Here is a 20,537-nt window from a genome sequence, read left to right on the forward strand (position 1 = left end):
TCTCTTGCAAGCACACTGGCCTCAGTGTTCTCCAGGTGCACTCTACTAAGGAAGAGTGCTTCTGCCAGAGCACTGTGACTGTTGGTAGACAGCCTTAACAAACATGCAGTGCTTAAAGTTTGATGTGCACCACCCTCAAAGTGGGTAACCACTTCTGTGAAAAAAATCCATTTAGAAAATGTATTCCTTTCTCACTGTACGTTATAACCATATCCAACATTTTATTTCAAACAGACATGCATTTGAAGTAGAGGCACTGTTTATTTTCCCAAGGAGATTTTGAACAGGTTTGAGTTTCACTGAAGCTTTTTAAGTGCTCACACCATGTGTGTAAGGGTTCAAGCAAAATCATCAGACTCTGCAGCCATTTCCTCTCAGTCTGTCCCTCCAGAGACCATGGCATGTTTTGGGGAAACCGGTTTGTTTTGAAGACCAGACTACCTTCGTAGGCCAGGAATCCTGTGGGATGTTAAACCTTTTTTTGTTTTTTTAAAGCCAAATAACAGCAGAAAGACCCTTTAGTTTTTACATTTATACATTTTTTACATTATAGAATTTTTTTCTTTTTTGATTTTGTGTGTTTACAGATTTGTGTGACTCATAAAGCATTTCCACACACAAAGTACAGACTTGATGTAAGATTGTTGGGTTTTTATTTTGCTTCCTTGGACCTTATAGTGTGAACTTAATGGGCTTTCTTTGTCCACTCTGACAATATGAGGCTTCACACAATTAAAGAGCTCTTCTTCCTGCCATATTGCAGATAAGCATCACCTGCTGGCTGTATAGATTGGAACAGGCTCTCCAAGGTTGTCTGGAGGTCCTCCCATGCTCAACACCTCATTCGCACACGTACCACAGAGCTGGCTTCTCTGAGGTCGTGGGAAGGAATAAGGGAGGATCTGACATGACCTTGCGTGGCATGGGGCATGAAGAGTCAGAGGGGGATGAGGGAAAGCATTTGGTCCCAGGCAGAAAAAAAACAGGTCGCTGTGTCTCATTTGGGTGTAGTAGGCAGATTAGTCATTTGAAGGGAATTTCAGCAACCAGGCATATGAAGAAATCTGAACACCAAGGTGAGAAGAGGTGATGTCCTATGTGATTGAATCCTATAGTTTTTCCCATGTGCACTTTAAAGTTTTTCAATATGTTTTAAAAAGAAGCAACCATGGTGGCTTTTAGTGGGTTCTAATGGCATCTTAATCAGGATGGAGAATTACCAAGATCTTACAAGTACTTTGAGAGCCGCTCCCTTCAGGCGTGGAGGTTGAAGAGATACCTCTTAGCTCAAGGCCACTGCTCTGCTGTCAGCTTCATCTATGAGAACTGTGGCGCTGTGACTTCTGAGGTGAAACTGCTACAAGAGCAAGGCGAGTATGTCACTTGAAGCAATCTGTCTGACTGAATACAAGATAAATGTGTGTTTGAAAATTTGTCTCAGAGCTGAGCTCATCCCACCTACAAGGTATCTGCGATCAACTCTGACTCTCACCGCAACTCGTTCTCAACCGGCTCACATTCACCCCCGGAATCATTGTCATGACTTTCTGTGGAGAGCACTGTTGCCTTACTATTAAGCTCTCGTGAGAGCTACTCAAACAGACGTGCTAATGTTGTTACACGGCCTGTGGTGAGTTAAAAAAAAAAAAGAGGTGCCAATAGCGTGGAAAGTTCCGGTGAAATTTCTTTCACAACAGGCGAAAACGAGGGTTCTTGTTGTCTTTTTTAGTGCATTTTAATGTTGGTTTGACACGATCAGGAAGCGGGTAAAAAGGTCATAGACATCATCAAATTAGACTAAATGTCACCAAGAATTAAAGTTGATTCATTACGCATTTATTAGCTTGACAGTTTCCAGTAAATCTTGGAAACTGTCAAGCTCTGTAAAATCATATTGTACCATTTAGACGTTGTCTCTACAGTGATCACCTCTGGTTAAACCAAGAATCCGTAATGCTCTGAGGTCCACTTAGCTGGGCTTCCATGCCATTAATAATGCAGAACATTTTCCTAATGAAGGAACATATTTTTTCTTTTCCATTTTTCTTTCAGCATGTTGAATAACTCTGTTAATCAAGGCTTTACTTTCAGATTTCCTCTCTAATGGCATATCCAGTGAAGGGAAAAGGTCACGGTGGTAATATACTCATCTGTAGTCCTCAGGGAGATTGTCTCTCTTTTTGCTCAGCCTCAGACAGACTGTCTCAGTCGCAGACATCCTCATCTGCCTCCCACCGTGCTCTGCCCAGGATTTCAATCACAGGGCCAAATGAAATTATTAAGAAGTGTTAAACTTATTAATCATTAAATTAGCCAAATGATCCTCCAAGTACATCCCAGATGAATGACATGCCATCCTCTAATGCAATTTGCCTCTTTATGTCTCTAACAGGTGAAGGTCAGAAGGAGGGCCGGCACAACAGTAGAGGAAACTTTTTTTCCTCATTTGCCGAGTTTTCTTTCTTTAGGACGATCATTGCCTCTCAACAACGAGGCAAAATCGAGAATGGCTAAAGAACATGAGGTGCTTTTAAGTCATCCTGTGGCTGCACATGCACAGGCGGAAACAAAAATGTCAAAAAGAGAGCAAACATGAAACAAGATAGAAATTAAATTATTTTGACACTTCCTGTCTTTTTTTTTCTTTTGATGGTAGACACGCACTCAAGTTTCAGTTTCTTTCTTATCTTGATTTGATTGGTGGGAAAGTAGGTAAGCTTTTATGTGAAACACACCTCCTACATAACACCTATGTTCTTTGTGTTATTATGCAGTAACACTTTGGTGCTGTACTGTCAGAAACAAAGTGTAAAGCTTTAGGAAGTTCTGGTTATGCATCTCTTAATGGGTTCTCATCATTTGCTTCTTTTTTCTGCTTTTTTTCCCTCTTTGTTCGCATCTATATATTTTGCTGAAAGATTAGGCATATATTCCTCTCAGCAGCAACTGTATGTCCATCTCTGATTTCTTTTCCGAGAAAATAGTTGATCCATTTCAGATGCAACAGCGCCAGACGATCACTGAGGTTATTACTGAATTTGCAGAAGGCTAACAACCCATAACTTTGTTCTACTATTTACTCTGGTAGTTGAGGTCAGTGCTATGGATGAGCAGGCGGACTGGATTGGAGTTTAGAGGATAGACAAGGTCAAATCAACTAGTATTTAAGTATCAAGACACTATTTTACCTTACAAGTATGTTTGAAGTATAACATTTCAGTGCAAATTTCTTTTTTTGTTGTTTTCTTTGTCATTAATTTAGCTGATATGTGAATGTTGCTGCTTACCATTCTATCTGTCCCTCTGCAATGTTTGCTGCCAAAACTGTACATCTGTCCAAGCAAGTGTGTCTGAGACACATACATCAGTGAAGCCGACTACAGTCCCGGGGGGATTTAAATATCATTTTAATTAATCTGCTCACCTGAATTTAATGAGACATGTCGAAGGGGCTGTACGCATGTCTGAATGTGTGCATGTGTGTCTCTGTATATATATGTGAGAAAAGGTGTGTGTGCTGCAGGCGTATGCCTGTGACTAATGAAGTTCCTTACGGGCCTTCAGATCGCCTCCTTCATCTGAACCGATTAAAATAGATAACTAAGTAAGAATTTAACCTAAATTTTAGTGGAATGATGAGCACAAGACATCCTGTCTTTGTTTGTCATCACACTGTGAGTAAGTAAAAAGGTTTTCTAGAGACTAGTTCTGTTGCTATAACTTCAAAAAAGTATGATCTTATAATTAGGGTAAAATCAATAGGACATGTATTACATTGTAAACAAGCTAATTTGAGTTCCCGGTTCTCTCTGGTCTGTCCAGCTGACATGATCTGGACATATTGGACAGGCTAAGCTGCTACCCTGGGCAACCTTGACCATGTTTACATCAATACATGAATACATGATAGAACATCACAGAGAGTTTATGGGAAAATGTAGAGTTAGAAGTTACCAAAATCAAATTTTATTTGATCATACTGTCAAAACATTATATATATATATATATATATATATATATATATATATATATATATATATATATATATATATATATATATATATATATATATATATATATGTTTAAATGTGTTTTTGATAGAAGTTTGTAAAGGAAATGCAACATTTTCTGATTCAATCCAGACATTATTACAGAGGGTCATTTCCTTTAGATAAAATCTAACCTTCATCTTTGTGCTGCTAAGAAATGACAAAACAGTATACAAAAATACATATTTTTTGACTTGACTGACTTCCATTTCAGACTTAAAGAATTACCAAATTTATTTTCATTTGTGAAAAGTTTTGCTCGTTTACGTTCATTGGTCTGATGGAAATGTGCATTTTATAGCATTTCTTAGGCCTGTTACCTTTTATGTTTGTGCTCTCTTGTTTACACTGAGTACCACTGTTTTCAGAGCACTGTTGTGAAAGATGACGGCAAACATATGAGCGTATGTGCCAGATATTGTACAATAGGCCTAAACAAAGCTTTCTCTTTCTCTCTCCCACAGCTGCATTTCTCTTTCTGTTCTGCTATTGTTTTGTCCGGCCTCATTTGTGAAGGTATTTATCTCAGTAAAGGATATAAGAACCGTGTTCTTGTCTGAAAGAAGAGTCATTTACAATCGTTTACATTAACAAAAACTGCATTTTACCATTACAATAACTCCTGACAATAGCATATATCCGCCTTGTTCATTTTGCGTGGGGAATGAACAGATGCACGCACGCCTCCATTGTTCTGGTTTAAACGTGCCAAGGCAGAATGATCTCCCCGCTCTCCACTCAGTGTATTAGATAATGAGAAGATGCGGATAAATTCCTCAATACAGTCTTCTCCCCACTGGCTAATCCACTTCAGTCTGTATTGAGAAGATCACAATGATGGTTTATTATTGCTTATTTGGAAGCTCGCGACTTGAACACTTGCAGCATAGCTGGAATAGTGCCGTTGCAGATCACGCATCCATTTAAGAGGATGCCCGCTCTGTTTAGCAGCAGCAGCAGTTTGTTGTTTAGATCACTCTCGGCTTTGAAGCTCTGGAGTTAATGCACATGAAAATCTGCATGTTGGACAGGGAAACCTAAAAGCAAATAAGTTTTGTTTCATGTGCAGGAAGTGTGCCTATGAAATGAGGCTGTGGACACTTTTAATTAAACATATGAGTTTTGGTTTTCAAAGTCCCACCACAATCACCTTTTGATGTATTGAAAAAGTGTTCTCAGCAAAAATAAAAATTTAAAAAAAGCTGTTTTGTTTTCAAGGACGTAGTTTCTACAGAGCGGCAGTGGTTCATCAGAAATTTGCCTCTAAGTTCAGGGTGAGACTGTTGGCCTGAAGTGAGCTTGTTATAATTTCCCATCAACCCTTTGTTTACACTTTCTCCCACCAGCTGAGAACCCCTTCGCATATCCACCCTAACATTAGCGGTGCAACAAAAGTGGCGAGCAATATTGGACCTATCCAGCCATACAGTTTTGAGCCAGCTCGGACAAGGAAAACAAAGTCATTCATAGCTATGATAAATGCTCCCATTTTCATAGTATGTGTTAAAGACAGATCATCTATCTGTTTAGCTCATCTGTCCCTCTGCTGTCAGGCACCTGCAGTGTTGAATTTCACTGACACTTGGGCCCTTAATGAGAAGCAGAGCGACACCTTCGTAATATAGCTTGCGCCCTATCTCTCTCCATTTCAATGACTTGCTTTAATAAATTACTGTCCAATAAGAACTTTTATGATCTTGGCATATGTTGCCTTTTATAGGTGAAAATAATTGCGTTCCCAGATCACCCCGTCCATTCTGAACAAGAGAATGAGACTAGTGGAGCCAACAAAATTAGATAGTTTCACAGTGTCTGCACAAGTCCTTCTCATTTGGGTTGTTACGCCTCCTCCCTCTTTCTTTCTCAGTTTCCTGGCTTACCTTCGCAGGAACCAACCCCCACCCTTACCCTTCGGCACTCTCAGCTCCACTCATGCCTAAAGAGGCCTAGGTTTGCATGCCAACAAGCACTCCTAAACCCACAAACCCATCCCCCAGTCAAGACCCCCACTCCTTCCCACAGATGTACACACACCCACAAGGAGTCCTGTTTTTGAGTTCCCACTGAAGTGTGACAGAAGCCACTTGACAGGTGACACACACACTGGATGTTATCGGGTCAGGGCCAGAGATTCAGCCTCTTGAGTGATGAGAGACTGTCACTCGCATTGTTTATCTGTGTGAGGAGAGAGGAGTGACAGAGAAAGCCACTGCTTCTTTCTTTGCCATATATCACTCAAGGGAGAGCACAGAGCCCAGACAGAACACTGCTTCCCGCACATGTTTAAATCTACATGTGAAAACTGAGTAAGGATACATGTCAACTTTTGTGCATTTTTTTTAAAGCATTTTTTTTAAAGAATAACTTCTGGGTTTATAACTGGCACACACATTACTACTGTGTTGTCAGAGCTGTGAAAACAGAAATCCTCCAGACCCCAGATTCGGAAATACACTCCAAACATCAGACTGCTAGGAATACGAAATACAGCAACTTTTTTGTGATGTGTCACTCTAAGTTAGTTATTTTAGACTAAACTTTGTTTTTACTTTATTTATATTGATTACATTTGGTGGATTATCTGGTGGATTATCATCAAAACCAAAACCCGCACCACAGAGACACGGACACCCCCCAGCTTAGATGTAACATGATACCCGGTTCATGGTCCACCAGATAAATCAGGGATCCCTCTCCCTGTGTGGAGAAGGGTCGGCCCGCCCTGGGAAGCCAACAACCAAGGGACACGGCCCCCATTGCGGGGGGCCTGGTTCCCCCCACCAGGGACAGGGCAAGGGGGCAGATGATCAGAGGTCCTTCCTTTTTCTGAGTAGTACTTTTTTTCAAGTTGTGCTGAAACAGATGCAGACAAAAGATGCTGTTGAAAAAGGCCTGTTGCAGTGACGCAGCTGTTATAGTCGGAGGGTCACAAGCTCCCTGCTCCGCTCCATTCCGAACTTGCACACAAATAGATCATTGTATGTCGTCATTTTTCTCGTTCAAGCTGGCATCTGTCTCAAAACTGTAAGCTGGATAGCTTTGACGTTGCTCGCCATTTTTATAACCGCTAATGTTAGGTTTGGGTTGTGAAGGGCTGTAAGATAGGGGAAGAGAGTTTAAACATGGGAAATAAGGTAAAGCCTACTCTGTGCCAACTGTTCCAGCCTCAACTCAGAGTTGAATTTCTAAAGAACTTCTACAGCTCTGCAGAAACTATTTCCTAGGAAATGTTTTTTTGTTTTTGATTTTGCCTAAAAATGGCATAATCATAATTAAAAGACCACTGGGATTGCTTTGACAATAGATTAAAAGATGATTGGAGTGGTAATTTAAACAACTTTAAAATGGGCTTATCAACGTTGTTGTTTTGTTCAAACAGCTGTTGCAAATTTAAATAATCTGTAGAACCATAACTTTTTCTATGCTATTAGAGTCAAATCAGTAAAGTGGCAAAGCATTATCGGGGCCAGACCTTCAGCTGCCCTGCAGATGGAGAACTACTCGTGCAGAAAATAAATTAGAGAGGTGATAAAATGTTATTCAGATCACACCTCATTTATGGAAAATGCCTGTACTTTTACTTATGCAATGTAATACATGCTTTAGTTTTGAACAAACTGCTGTGGACTAAAATGAATCAAGATTTTCATGCACAGCATGATAATCTGCCTCATCGTATTAATAAATCAGCAAAATGTATCTTAGAAAACAGATTCAGAGAAGCTTGAAATAGAAGTGTTCTTTAGTCATTTAGAGAAATGCGCCAGTTTCAGCTCACACATTGATGTGGCTTTGTTATCGGCATTGTCAATTGATTACACCTAGGGGCGATAATGAAATAACTAATTGAATGTGTCCCCTTGTAAACTATTTGTTGAAACATGCAAAACACAAACTTTCCTGGATCTGTGTGAATGGTTTTAATTAATTTCACACAAAGTCTGATAACCTTCACAAAGTGGAAGCCCTTAAATGCAAGAACTGATACTGTGTTCACAAGTACAAATAATATCTAAATGGTCAGAAAGTTGATCTGTATGATGTTCTACATTAGTGCTTTAGCTGCAGGAATTCGTCATGGTCACATGTTCATTTAGGTTTTCTGGCACTGAAGTCTGCTCTATTACATGAAAATAGGCCAAGAGATTACATGTAAATTTTTTAGATATAAGCTAGAAAAAATGTTTTATTTATTTATACACACAAAACACACAAAATTTTGTTAAATTAATAATGACTGGTATAATTGAGTCTATTCTAAACACTTCAGATTATTTTAATCCTGTTCGGTTAAGATCAGTTAAAAAATAATGACATATTCAGCAAAAGACTTAAAAAAATATTTACAAACTATAAAAAACAGTTTCAGCGTAATCTATAAATTTTGCAAGTAGCAACTGTAAAGACAAATACTCCCTCTAAGTGGAAAAATGGGGAGAAACCTCCTTGAAAACCAACCTCTGAAAGGGGAACTGTCTGTCGTGGTGAGAGGTTGAGGAAAACTACTGGAAAAACTATTTCATCCCCTTATATCATGAAGCTTTTGGGAACTCCTAAATTCAAATCAACAACTAGAAATTCAGCAAATTTAGTAACTTTGTTGCTGTTATTTAAACATTTTTTTTTACCTCAGACACAAACCTCTTGCTGTTGTTGTTTTTAACAGTTGAGTAACATCTTTGGTGCACTGACAGCAGAGACTCCTATTGAGTAATATTTGGCAGTGTGATCCACTGCTTAATTTTTTAATTCACCAACCCAACCTTTGATACTATGTGCCAAACAGGGAGGGAATGGGTTCCACTTTTAGAGACTTTGGCATCACCAGATCATGGATTCAAATCCACAGTCTTCCTATTCATTGTGAAACAGGGATAGGGTTCTTTCAAAGGCTCATTCTAGTCAATGACTGTGCTCATACTGTACAAGCAGGCCTACCATTGTGGCAACAAGAAGGTAAAGAGGTATACATTGAAGTGGCATGTTTTTCTGACTGGGAGGTGGGTGATGGGCTGAAAAACACTTCAATACATTGAAAAAGACAATTTTTAAAACATAGATGAGATGAGTGGAGTAAACGCCAGTCCCAATTGCCACACCATTTCTGGCTTCTTTTTCACCTTTAAAATTTTAAGACCAGAGCTAATATTTGAGCTAAAAATTGATACTTTTTTTATTCCACACTGGGGAAATTCTTCTCCGCATTTTGACTCATCCCCTGGGGGAGCTGCAGAATAGCCACGCTCCGGGTGCGACAGCTGGCTGGGGAGAGCGGGGATCGGTTGTTGGACGACCTGCTCTACCGCCTGAGCTAAACTGCCACCCTCTACACTGAACCCTCTACACACGTAGTCACAGGGCCCCAATTGAGCAGAATTAACATCTACAGTAATATATGCCAGAATGTCCTTGCATGTGGACAACAGGTCTTAGGATCCTAAGAATCCCGTGAAAACTAACCAAGCCTCCACTTTCCATTGCTGTAATTGATGCAAACCCAAAAGTAGCAAATCTTGCAATTCCGCCAAAGACCACGTGAGGCAGGTTTCAGAATGGGGCAACTTCTCTTCTGCAACATGACTTTTTGACTCCCATACTGAAGTAATATTTTAAAAGAAAGAGCATCCTGGTGTTTTAAACTTTTACACACATTTTTAGTGTACTGTTTTATTTGAAATTCATAACAACCAAATTTATGTTTCAGTGGTGAGGGTTGAAAATCTGTAGTTTCAATCAAATTATCTCTCTAATGTTGGGGAGTGGTTGGACCAATTCTACTCAATTCTGCATGGTCACTACAATGTCTGAACCTTTATTTGCTCCTAATCAGAAAGCAATATGATGTTAAAATAGAAAATAGGTAACACAACTTCACACGTTTTCTTCTCATAATAATTATTTATTAAATTTAAAATATCTTTAGCACAGGTTAAAAATTAGACACTTCCATCTACCATGAGCGCTTTCTTTGCCTTTTTATCATGATTCTGACATGGTTTAAAATAAACAATCTCTTGACACAGACAATAAAGAAAAAAACAATATTTTTCTTCATTGAAGCTTCCATGAATTGCCACATTACAGCCGGTACAGTAGGCAGAGGCGAATTTAGCATCTGGATAATTATTTTTTGTTCAGTCTCATGTTAAAAATGAGGAACATACATCAAGTTAAAATTCTTTTTTCTTTTCTTTTTAAGTCTCGATTTGAAAAATTGTGGAATATTTCAAAACTGATTGTTTCTCCACTTAAGTTTTTTCCTCATGAACACAACACATCTTAAAGATGAAATATTTCAAATAGTAGTCCAGGTTTAAATCATTTTTAGTCTAATGATTATAGTACAATCATATTGGTTTATTTTTACACTCATACTGTTTAATTAGTGTGGAGCCTATGCATGTAAACATGCAGTTGTTATAGAAAAAAAGAAAAAAAACTGGGTGTGGTCAGAACATTGACTTCTTTTTGTACTTGTAAGTCAGCTGTTCTATAGACCAATAATTTATAGTTATGCTTTGCCTCAACCTTACCTTATAGAACATAAAAAAGGATAAGCAACATGAGCACAGCACTGTAGTAAATGGCAGGCCAATGCATTAGCTATCAGTAAGAAAACATTAAATGCAAAGACATTTTTTTTTTTTTCATTTTGAAATTGTTTACAAACCTTTTTCTTGTTCACAATTTGTAATGTTTTTCCATGTTTACTTTTGTCAACATTACATGCCTTATGAGAAGTCTGGATTACAAAAGTACCTGAACAAATTGCTTGGATATTAGCATGCATAGCTGTTTGCTATTTACATCATATTTACAGACTTGACCTAGGAAGAGAGTAATCTACAATATGCGTTATTTCATGTTTTTCATTTACATACCTTGAATGGAGAACAAAACACATCAAAGGGATTTGCAGAGTACACAGGACATGCACATAAAACTAAACGTTAGCTTGACTAATCAGAATGTGTTATTTTACATCCCAATCAACGAAGACGGAACAGCTTGATTCTGTAACAGATTATGTCCCTGACCAGCGCCTCCACATTGCATAATATAGACTTTTTTGTGTTATTATTGCAGTTTTTTCCCCTTTTTTGCATTTGTCTGTATTGTGCTGTAATCTAGAGCACAAGGGGCTTAAAAAGGTTAATTTGTGATGTTAACTGTGCCGTAACGGGAAAAGCAAATAAGAGCATGCACAGTGCCAGAGAAGGACATTAGATCCTGGCAACATCTTTCTCTTTCCAGCTCCCTCTACCAGTCCAGTAACAACAGTAGGTCCCCCCTACTGTGTACAAAGGCACAGTGCTATCCCCATCCATCATTGCAGACATGCTTAGAAGATCTTACTCCAAAAATCAGACTTTAAGCAGGCACTCGGCACTGAAACCTTCATGTTTGTTCACAGTAACAGAAAAATGCCCACAACAACATGACACATGTGTATAAATGTAAAAAAAACAAAAAACAAAAACAGCAATACTGTATAAAGAAAAAGCTTAATAAGAACATAATCAATAAATAAAAAAAAGTTCCTGACAATATCGCAATATTGCTAAAAAAGTCTCTGCAGTGTTGTTTCATTATATTTACAAACTTTTTTTTTCCCGTAGGTATATGGAAGACTTGTTTTATTTAAAGGAAGTGTGGAAGACATGGATTTATTTACCACATACGGTATCTGAATCCCAGACACTTTTAACCTGCTCTGGGGATGTTACACTCATTACAGATATTGCTCATTTAGCAAGGGGGGCAACCATTTCATTCATTTCCTTCCTACTATCCTCCCTTCTGCAACACATTCTTTGTCCACCTCCTTCTCATTTATGGTCGACCTCTAATAAAGGCAATCAGCAGCGCCAAACCCTCACTGAGGGTCCATAAACACACAATTTTATAGAACTGCCTTTGATAAAGGAGAGAAGTGACTGTTGGAGCATGTTGACACCCCTTCCCATAAAGCTTATCTCTGACTGGGGTCAGAATAGGCCAAATGGCAAGGGGTTGATCACCATAGCAATAAGACCCAATAAGCCCTTTGGGCAGCATACAACCCCTCTGACAATAATACAACCAAACGTGGTCCTCTTTTGAATAATCAAACCTCTAATTCAGGCTCACATGGGAAATAATGCAGACATTTACCAGGGCCCAATTGAAATGCGGAGTGAGCACAAATTAACCTCTGATAACAGGGTAAGGGCTTGTTCTGATAGGAATCATAAACTTTCATTTGCTCACCAATCACAGTATTTTGCAATGGTAAAAACAAATTAATGAACTGTCCCAGGTCAAGGAGGGGAAGCCACAATTAAAACAGAATTGCCTTACTTACAAACTCCTCACTACTGCGTTTCTTTCAATGTTTTCTTTTAATTTTCTGTGTGTGTATTTGAGCTCTGGGCAGCATAATTATATTATTTTTATTCTCAGGTATATTTGATGATGCTGTATGACATTGGTGCACATAAGCTGGGGGGTTTAAAAAACACTTTGATAGCATATGGTTTTTTCTCCCTCTGCTCTGCAGGAGGGGGAAGTATTCACAACTTTGTGGACTTCTAAACTTTTTCCTTATCAAAACCTGAAGGATTACACTTTGCTCACAGTAGGGAGAACAGCAGGCATCCAAAAAAGCAGTACTTGACCAATGTTAAGTCAAATTTTAAGATCAGACTGATAAAAAAACAAAACCCAAAGTTTCTCCAAAAAACGAATCCCAAATGGAAAAGTGGGTGAATCAAATATCTGTGATCCCCAGTTATCACTCACGTGTTAACACATGTTATCTTTTTATCCTTGTTCAGTGACAACTATCAATCTGTTTCATAGTTAAATTGCATTTTGAATGAATTTCTGTTTTTTGACTCAGATGCAAAAGTCTCAACCTAATACCAAACACAAGACAATACAGTTAAAAATGCAACCTGGAAAGCTATGTCAACTGCTTTTTGATAATTGTAATTTACATAATTTCCACTTTAGTAACTGACATTTTTATAGAATTCTCTACTTCTTATGTCCAAATGCAAGAGGTCTGAGAGATTTCCCCACAGTGACTGCTGAATGTTTGGTTTACGGGATTTATCAGTGGTATTACACCCAGGTCAGACCAAAGCATTTCTTCCAATTAAGGTATTTTGGTTAATCTGATTCTCTCCACCATGGCTTCTAACTCCAATCTTCCTTGGAGTCCATTTCATCTTAGCAAAAGGCATGGTGATAGACTGCCCACCTTGGAACTCAAGCTCATGCTTTAAAAAGCATAGTTTAAAAGATATTTTATTCATCCCCACCATTAGCACTGTGACATAAGATAGTCTGCGTCGTTTTTTGTTGCAGTCTTGTTATTGGAAAAAGCCCCCCAGCCTATTTCTACTTCAAACCACTTTAGACCTGCCTTTCAAATTTGTTATATCATGAAAACTACTCAAATGAATCTAATTTCCTACAATAGCAGTTCACGTGCAATGTCTTGTGCTCCCACACTTGAATATTTTTTTCACAAGATTTTAACATCATTCTAAAGTTCAGTGTTAAACCACAGCCTGTGTCGGTTTGCCTTCTTCATCTTTGACCCCACTCCTTCTACTGAAGTCATGTAGAGCTTGAGATAACTTCCAATTACGAAACTGTGAGAGAGACTGATGCTCATAAGCAGTGAACATGCTTTACTTTGCGAGTTCTTGCACATCAGAAAAAAATGGAGATTGCATATGATGTTTTTGATGAAGGAAGAGTTTCTGCAAATGCATGAGTTCTTTACCCCTAAAGTGTACTCCCATTATTTTTTTGTCTTTTAAAAAACAAAAAACTTTGTTCCCCAAAACTTCTTAACAGCATCAAAGGACATCATTTGTCCACACTTGAACCGCCATTAGGTAAACTGAAGCTGGTACAAAGTCCTCAGCTCTTTGAAAAGTAGTTTGAATTTTTTTTCCAAAACATCTTTGGTTCCAATCAACATACAGTACATTCAAAATGCATTTGACTAGACGACAGGTAAAAACTGAAGATCACAGCATTAATTACACTTTATATTACACTCCAACCTTATGCAGAAACATTGTAGCTGAAGTAGAGAGCAGAGAGTTATCAAACAGGCGTCTAAATATCTCTCTATTGTTCAATTTTGGGGAGCCTGTGTAGCCCATAGCCTTGGACTCCTGTTTTAGTACACAGAAAGGGTGTCTGGTGTGTATTTTTAAAGTTCTCTTTTTGTTCTGCATTTAAAGATGATGTACTGCTAAACTTTGTTCTAGGAAAGGGTTTCGTAAATTGCTGTTTGTCTTGGGAAACTCACATTGCAATTCCCCTATAACCTTTAGAATCAACAAGGTATTGCTGCTTACTGTTGCTGCTTATGGTAGCTTCACCCCAATGGGTCATTCTGTGTAAACTCCTAGGTGTTAGTAAGTCAATATTTTGTCACCTCAAATCATTCTGCTCATGTTGAACAGTAGCACTTTGTCTTGACCATGTCTGCATGCTTTGATATGAAAATGTGTACCTTATGAGGCCAGAAAAAAAGTAAACCAAAGATGAACTCTTTTACAGCACTTTTTTCATCACCATGCTACTTCTTTGATTCCTCTTTCTCTTTACTTCAGTGTGCATAGGCCTGAGTGATTGGGGGGCACATAACGTGGACAGTAATGAAACTAAGGGAGTATTTAGTAGTAAGGACATTGACTTATTTACCAGTGGAGGTGGGGAGCTAGATGATAATCAAATGAAGTGGCAATAAGTTAAGAAGCCTCGCAAAGCTTAAAGAGTAAGCTACGTGAAGTTTATCCTGACTGACGGAGCCCATGTTTGCTGCAGCTAAAGCTGATAAGCAAGCATAACACTTAAACATGTCCATGCCCAGATCTGTCCTTATCAACCATAAAACTATTCATCACTTTCTTTATGTAAATAGAAAAGTAACTGGATTTCTCTAACAGGATTTCAACAAGTTTTTCTTTTTCTTCTTTGATCATTTACTGCTCTTGTTTATTTACTAGACATGAGTTAAGCAACTCAAATCACTCAACCTCATTCTGTCCTCTTTTTGGTTAATCCAAAAACAAGATTGTGAAGCTACTTTATCCTGGTACCTTGTTGACTATGATGGGTTGGCGGCAATACTGAAGCGGATTATATCTGTCCAGGACAGAATGACAGGAATAAATATAAGGAGACCAGGAAAAAGACTGGACACAACTTTGAGTTTAAGAAGATGATGGAAAACTGGAGAAAATGAAGAAAAAAAAGCACACAGAGGTAACATAGAAGGCTGATTAAGTGAATCCCCAGTAGGGAGGAGGAGGAGAGAAAGGCAGAGACGGGGCCTGGTAGGGGGTAAATCTGAATCAGCAGGGCTCTGAATCCCTCATATCCCTGACCCCCTCCTCTTACCCACATATCCATCATGTTAATATACATACAGCCCGGCCCTCTGGGTAATATATCTTTGACCTGTGATTACGCTAACAGCTTATTGTTTGCACACCGAACAATCCCATTATAATGGTGATATGTTTACATACAGCCTTGCTGTTTAGATTAGCATGGTGTATACATGTGTGTGCATGTCACTGTGTGTGCTATGAAACTCTGGTGTGCGTCCATGCTTTTCCTTTGTGCATAAACATCAAATTCAGCCTATGAAAGTGTGCAATTGTGCACAGGCTAATCCCAGTTAATATCACTGCCCCCCTCCCCCAATAAATAAACAAATAAATAAACACAAAATCAACAATGCAAAAAAAAAAGTTTCTGAGTGGCTGTCACAGTCATGCAAATGCAGTGTAGTTATTGCATGTTGTACTGCAGTCAAATTTCATATTTCGACAAATGCGACAGGATAAGTTCGAGATCTGACACAGTAAAAACTACAGACATGTCTTGTTTATGTTTTCATATTAAATGTCTTATTTCTGTGAGTCATTTTTTATTTATTTAAACCTTCTTTGAATAATCACCATTAAGTCCTAATTCAATGGTTGTTAACATGTTGACTGTAAATACCTTCATGTGATTCAGTGTGCCAAATTGGTTTGAACAATGTTCTTCTTGAGTCACAAAAAGCTGGACATGAGCATTAATTCTGTCAAAATATCAGGATCTTTGTGGGATGTGATTTTTGCAATAATAATGTTAATAACACTATGATATACAAATATTAGTTTTCCCATTGGTGAGGTAGTACCCTTTATGTCCAAAACAGTCAGATGCAATGGGAAGGTGAAAAAGAATCAGAGGGTAACAGGTATTTAACCACAGGTTTGAACATCTGGTGGTGCTGGGATCTTTGCTCATTAAGATACATTTAACCCCATACAGGGTGTGGGGTCATAACAGTCCAGAGAGATGCTTGAGGGTCTAATAGTTTGAGGTCAAGAGGTTACCAAGCTCACTTAGCAGATCAGGAAAGAGAATTGTGGTTGACAACTAAAACACGCCCACACAAACTTTGTTAATTAAAAAACAAATAACCAAACATACATAAAGAAACAACTTCCAAAAACACTTGTTCTTTATGTCTTCATCTTGCTTTTCTATTCTGCTCCTAAAGTCCTCTATCTGTGGGAACTCATTGAGATGTGGAAATCCTTTTGACAGAGGATGAATTTACAGTTGTTGGCAGGATGCCCCATACCAATACGTGTGTTTCCACTTTAACTGTAAAGCCCCAGATTACGTTTTCTCTTTTACTCATCCCGTGCCTGCTGCGGATGCGTTCACTCTGAAATCAAAGCCAAGGTGCGTGTCCCTTCACGGTGTTTGCACCTTAATAAAAGTGCTGTAGGGCAAAAGACAAGCATCACAGTAGAACCTAGACAATAACCTGTTTTTATCATGCTCCTGCACTTTTTCAATAAACAAAGTAAGCTGACAGTGGGGGTGCATTGGTTCAGGGAGTGCACAGAATGATTCCCTGTGCTTCCTTGACTAGGAATAGCAGCCGGGTTCCTTCTATAGTTAAACATGCAGAGTATAGCATATGATATTATGCATACTCGCCATACTGTACATATATACAAAAACAGAAACACAAAAAGTATTTGTTTCAGGACGAATGGCGTACATGTGTGTCCCTCCACTTTAAACTGTCGTCTTGGGATTTCGTAAAGACATATTTCTTAAAAGCAGATTGGTTAATGAAGATGGTCACTGATATGACATGGATTCCCTAACACACACAAAGAGGTAGACGAAACACAATTGTGGAGGTGAAGTGTTCAACAAGGCAGCATTTCCCTTTTTTTTTCCACATTTGTTTTTGTCTTTACAAGAGATAATGTTTTAACTTTGAGCTTGTCCATTCCTTTGCTCACCAGTTCAGTTCATAATTCTTGGAAGACGTAGGTCAAAGTTCTTCTGCCAGCACTGCAGTCATTGAGGTTTCTTTTTTTTTTCAGTAATGTCAGTTCAGTAGTGGAGCAGACTTTTATCCCAAGAAAAGTTCTGTCTCTCCCAGACTGACTGAGAGTAACCTTGCTTTCTTCAAATATGGGTCGCTTATAGCACGAGGGGAAGTTATTGCAGGAGGAAATATTTGATGTTGATGCTGGTCAAAACTCAAATTAAAGCATTAAACCATACATGGCATGTTTTAAAGAATTCTCATCCTGTCTTAAACAGGATAAGAGCTTTCATGAATTCCTCTCCAATTTACTGCCTTTAAATGAGCAAATAAAAGAGTTAAGCCTCATGTTTACTTTGAAATGGTCAATAATATGAAGGCCCACACCGAATGCTTTTAGGTGTCCTCTGAAATACAGAACAAAAAACGTCTAAAACTGTGACTTTAGCCATCAGAAAAAAACAAACAAAAAGCAATGTATAGTTTTCTAAACTTTAAGAAGATTTTCTGAGATATCTATGTACTGAGATTTGTGGTCTATCAAGTTAAATATACCCTTAGGTCTGGTCCATGCTGTTTTCCTAATTCAGTTCTATTTACATGTACTAGTGAGGATACTGGAGAGGAAAACTAGGCTGTTACTTAGTGAGAATAAGAACAATAAAACATAGTTATTTTTAACAGTTCAAATAACTTCAAAGACTAAATAAATTATGTTTGAAATGATAATGTCTCTGATAAAGAAGGATAATGATTTTGAATATCAAACCGTGACTACAATAATAAATTTGGTGACAGTGACTTTGTATGTTTCCTATATTAGAAATAAGAATAGGATTTAATTATGATCTATATACAGACGCATGCATAATGGATCCTCCACCAAAGAGAAAATAGTCTTCTCTGTAATTATCAGGCATTGTCAATGATGTTATAATGAGTCTCTTAATTTTTTTTCTTCTTTTTTTGAGTTTTGTAGAAAAAAAGCCAGAGGTAAAATACCAAGATGTGAAACCGAAGTAATAAGAGGCTTTCAGGAATTTTGTTGTGGGGTTTATGAGGGATTCTATAGCAGGTCTTGTGAGTTGTCCTTCTTCTCAAATGTTGTGCTTTGTTGAGGCCTTAGTGCGACTTGTCAGCCTCTCCGATGCCATGGCTTCTCTGCAGTTGGTTTATCTGTTAAGGAGAGAGAAAGGAAGAGGAGACAAAGAGAGAGAGAGAGAAAAAAAAGTGATTAAAGTCATGCTGCTTTGCCATCATGCCTTGTGCTCACTCAAAAAAAACTGAAAACTGTGAGATATGGAGGAGCCCTGTCTAAACGCAGTCTCCCTGCCCAGGGTTTATGGTGACACTCTGTGAGTCACAATCAGTGTATTTGGAGTCTGGGCTGTGCCCTGCTGTCACTGGTGCCAGTTAAAAACAAAGAGAGTGACCACCCTGTGAGTGTACATGGCAGGCTCACTTGGCTTGAATTCAGAGTGACAGAGCAGTCAGCATGGGGGATGACTCCATGATCAGCTTTAATTAAGGCCAGAGAAAGATGAGCAAAATCACAAACAGTGTCTAGTCATTGTCTGCTCTGCTTTAATCAGTTTTGTTCTAAACTCATTTTAGGACCAAACTACTGATTTTTGTTTTTTTCTTTTGGCTTTTTTTTTTTTGAAGTTTGAAGAGTTCGCCATGTGTCCCATTCAAAAATTCACTTTAATCTACTGAAGGTCCAATTTACAAGACACTACTCTAGAGGTGCTGCCTGCACCTATTATAAATCTCTATAAACAAAGACACTTTTGAACCTTTATTGGATACTGTAACAACACTACCCATTTCTGTACAATATACAATTTTGCAAATGTCAGAATAAATGAATCATAGCTTTACAAATTAAATTTCTGTATTTATGTTTTTTACCTTCTAAATAAAACATTTTCATTAACAAATTTGAAACAAAATCGTAAAAAAAAAAAAGCTCTCAAAACTTGACTAACTAATCTCCAAGCCTGCACTGGGTGCAAATAGTTTCATTAGTATCAGTTTCAAAATTGTCCACCAAGGTATTGCCCCTTCACTGTATTCTACAAGCACAAATTGTTACGGGCTGAATCAGAGCTATTGTCCCAAGGTTTGGAACACGTTTTCTTAGAGAACAGTCATCATCAAACCCTTCAAAGTATGTGCTTGTATGGTGTGTGATAACGTGGTGTGTGATGGGAATGCGGTGCCATTTGGACCTCCAAAGTCAGGTGTTAGCACTTCAGCTCCTTGCCCCATCAATAATTGACAAAGGCAAACCAATCAGAACAATTTGCTCCCCACAGTGAAGTGCTGGAGCAGTCTAACGCCAGTGAATCATTAATGAGGCAATTAGCTGAAATGGTTAGACGGTTAGCCCTTGCTTTGTGACTCTACTGCAATGTTTCTTTGTATACAGGAGCTGTGTTTGATGGAGTGATGTACAGGTTAACACAAGCAGAGGAGAGAGAGAGTACAGACACATCCGAGTGTGCAGACACAGAACTCAAGCAGCCTAAGGCTGAAGCGCTCTCGACTCAGCGATGCCAGCTCTCCATCTGTTGACCACAACTCTGAGGCCCAATAATGGGAACAAACCCAATTGGCCATTAGCATGGGAGATTGACCTTTATTGGTTGTTGCTACCATTGCACAGACCAACAGAAGCTGTCTCCCGGGTGACTCAAGTGTGGGAGAGCCTTTATGGACATGGATGAAATCGACCTTAGTGGCATCACTCAAACATGGGGAAAGAAACAAAGTAGCAGCAAAGGTGGAGTTTGCCTTTGAAGGCTACAGATCCTGGATTGTTGTTTGAGAGGAAAATCAAAGCCTCATGAGAGTTGCTCACAAAACCTTATTGATTGGTCTTATTGGAACTATTTCATAGTTTATCGATGGTCCTCTGCCTGCTCCCTCAGCCCTGAGTGTAGTATAGGCTCAATTAAGCCAGCCACCTAGATCTTAGAAACAACCCATGCAAATACAGAGAACATGGACTCTCAAGCATGCCTTCTTGCAACCTTACATCAAATAAAACATTTTTTTTTTCACTCTGTCGATTTTAATTAAACTAACTTAGATCAAAACCATTTTTATTTACTGAACTTTATTTA

At 38.5% G+C, this 20,537-nt stretch overlaps 1 protein-coding gene and 1 long non-coding RNA gene across 2 annotated transcripts in view; one reads left to right on the forward strand and one right to left on the reverse strand.

The window, feature by feature from the left end:
- Positions 1 to 20,537, forward strand: part of LOC110017724 (uncharacterized) — a 227,204-nt gene that overhangs the window by 36,266 nt on the left and 170,401 nt on the right. The window lies entirely within an intron of this gene.
- Positions 16,012 to 20,537, reverse strand: part of mafa (MAF bZIP transcription factor a) — a 77,796-nt gene continuing 73,270 nt past the window's right edge. Inside the window, exon 3 of the mRNA XM_004067226.5 lies at positions 16,012 to 18,585. The gene's annotated coding sequence lies outside the window, so the exon portion shown is untranslated. The remainder of the gene's footprint in view (positions 18,586 to 20,537) is intronic.

Source organism: Oryzias latipes, chromosome 3 (assembly GCF_053564925.1).
Source record: "Oryzias latipes strain Hd-rR chromosome 3, Olatipes_Hd-rR_3.1".
Classification (NCBI taxonomy): Eukaryota; Metazoa; Chordata; class Actinopteri; order Beloniformes; family Adrianichthyidae; genus Oryzias; species Oryzias latipes.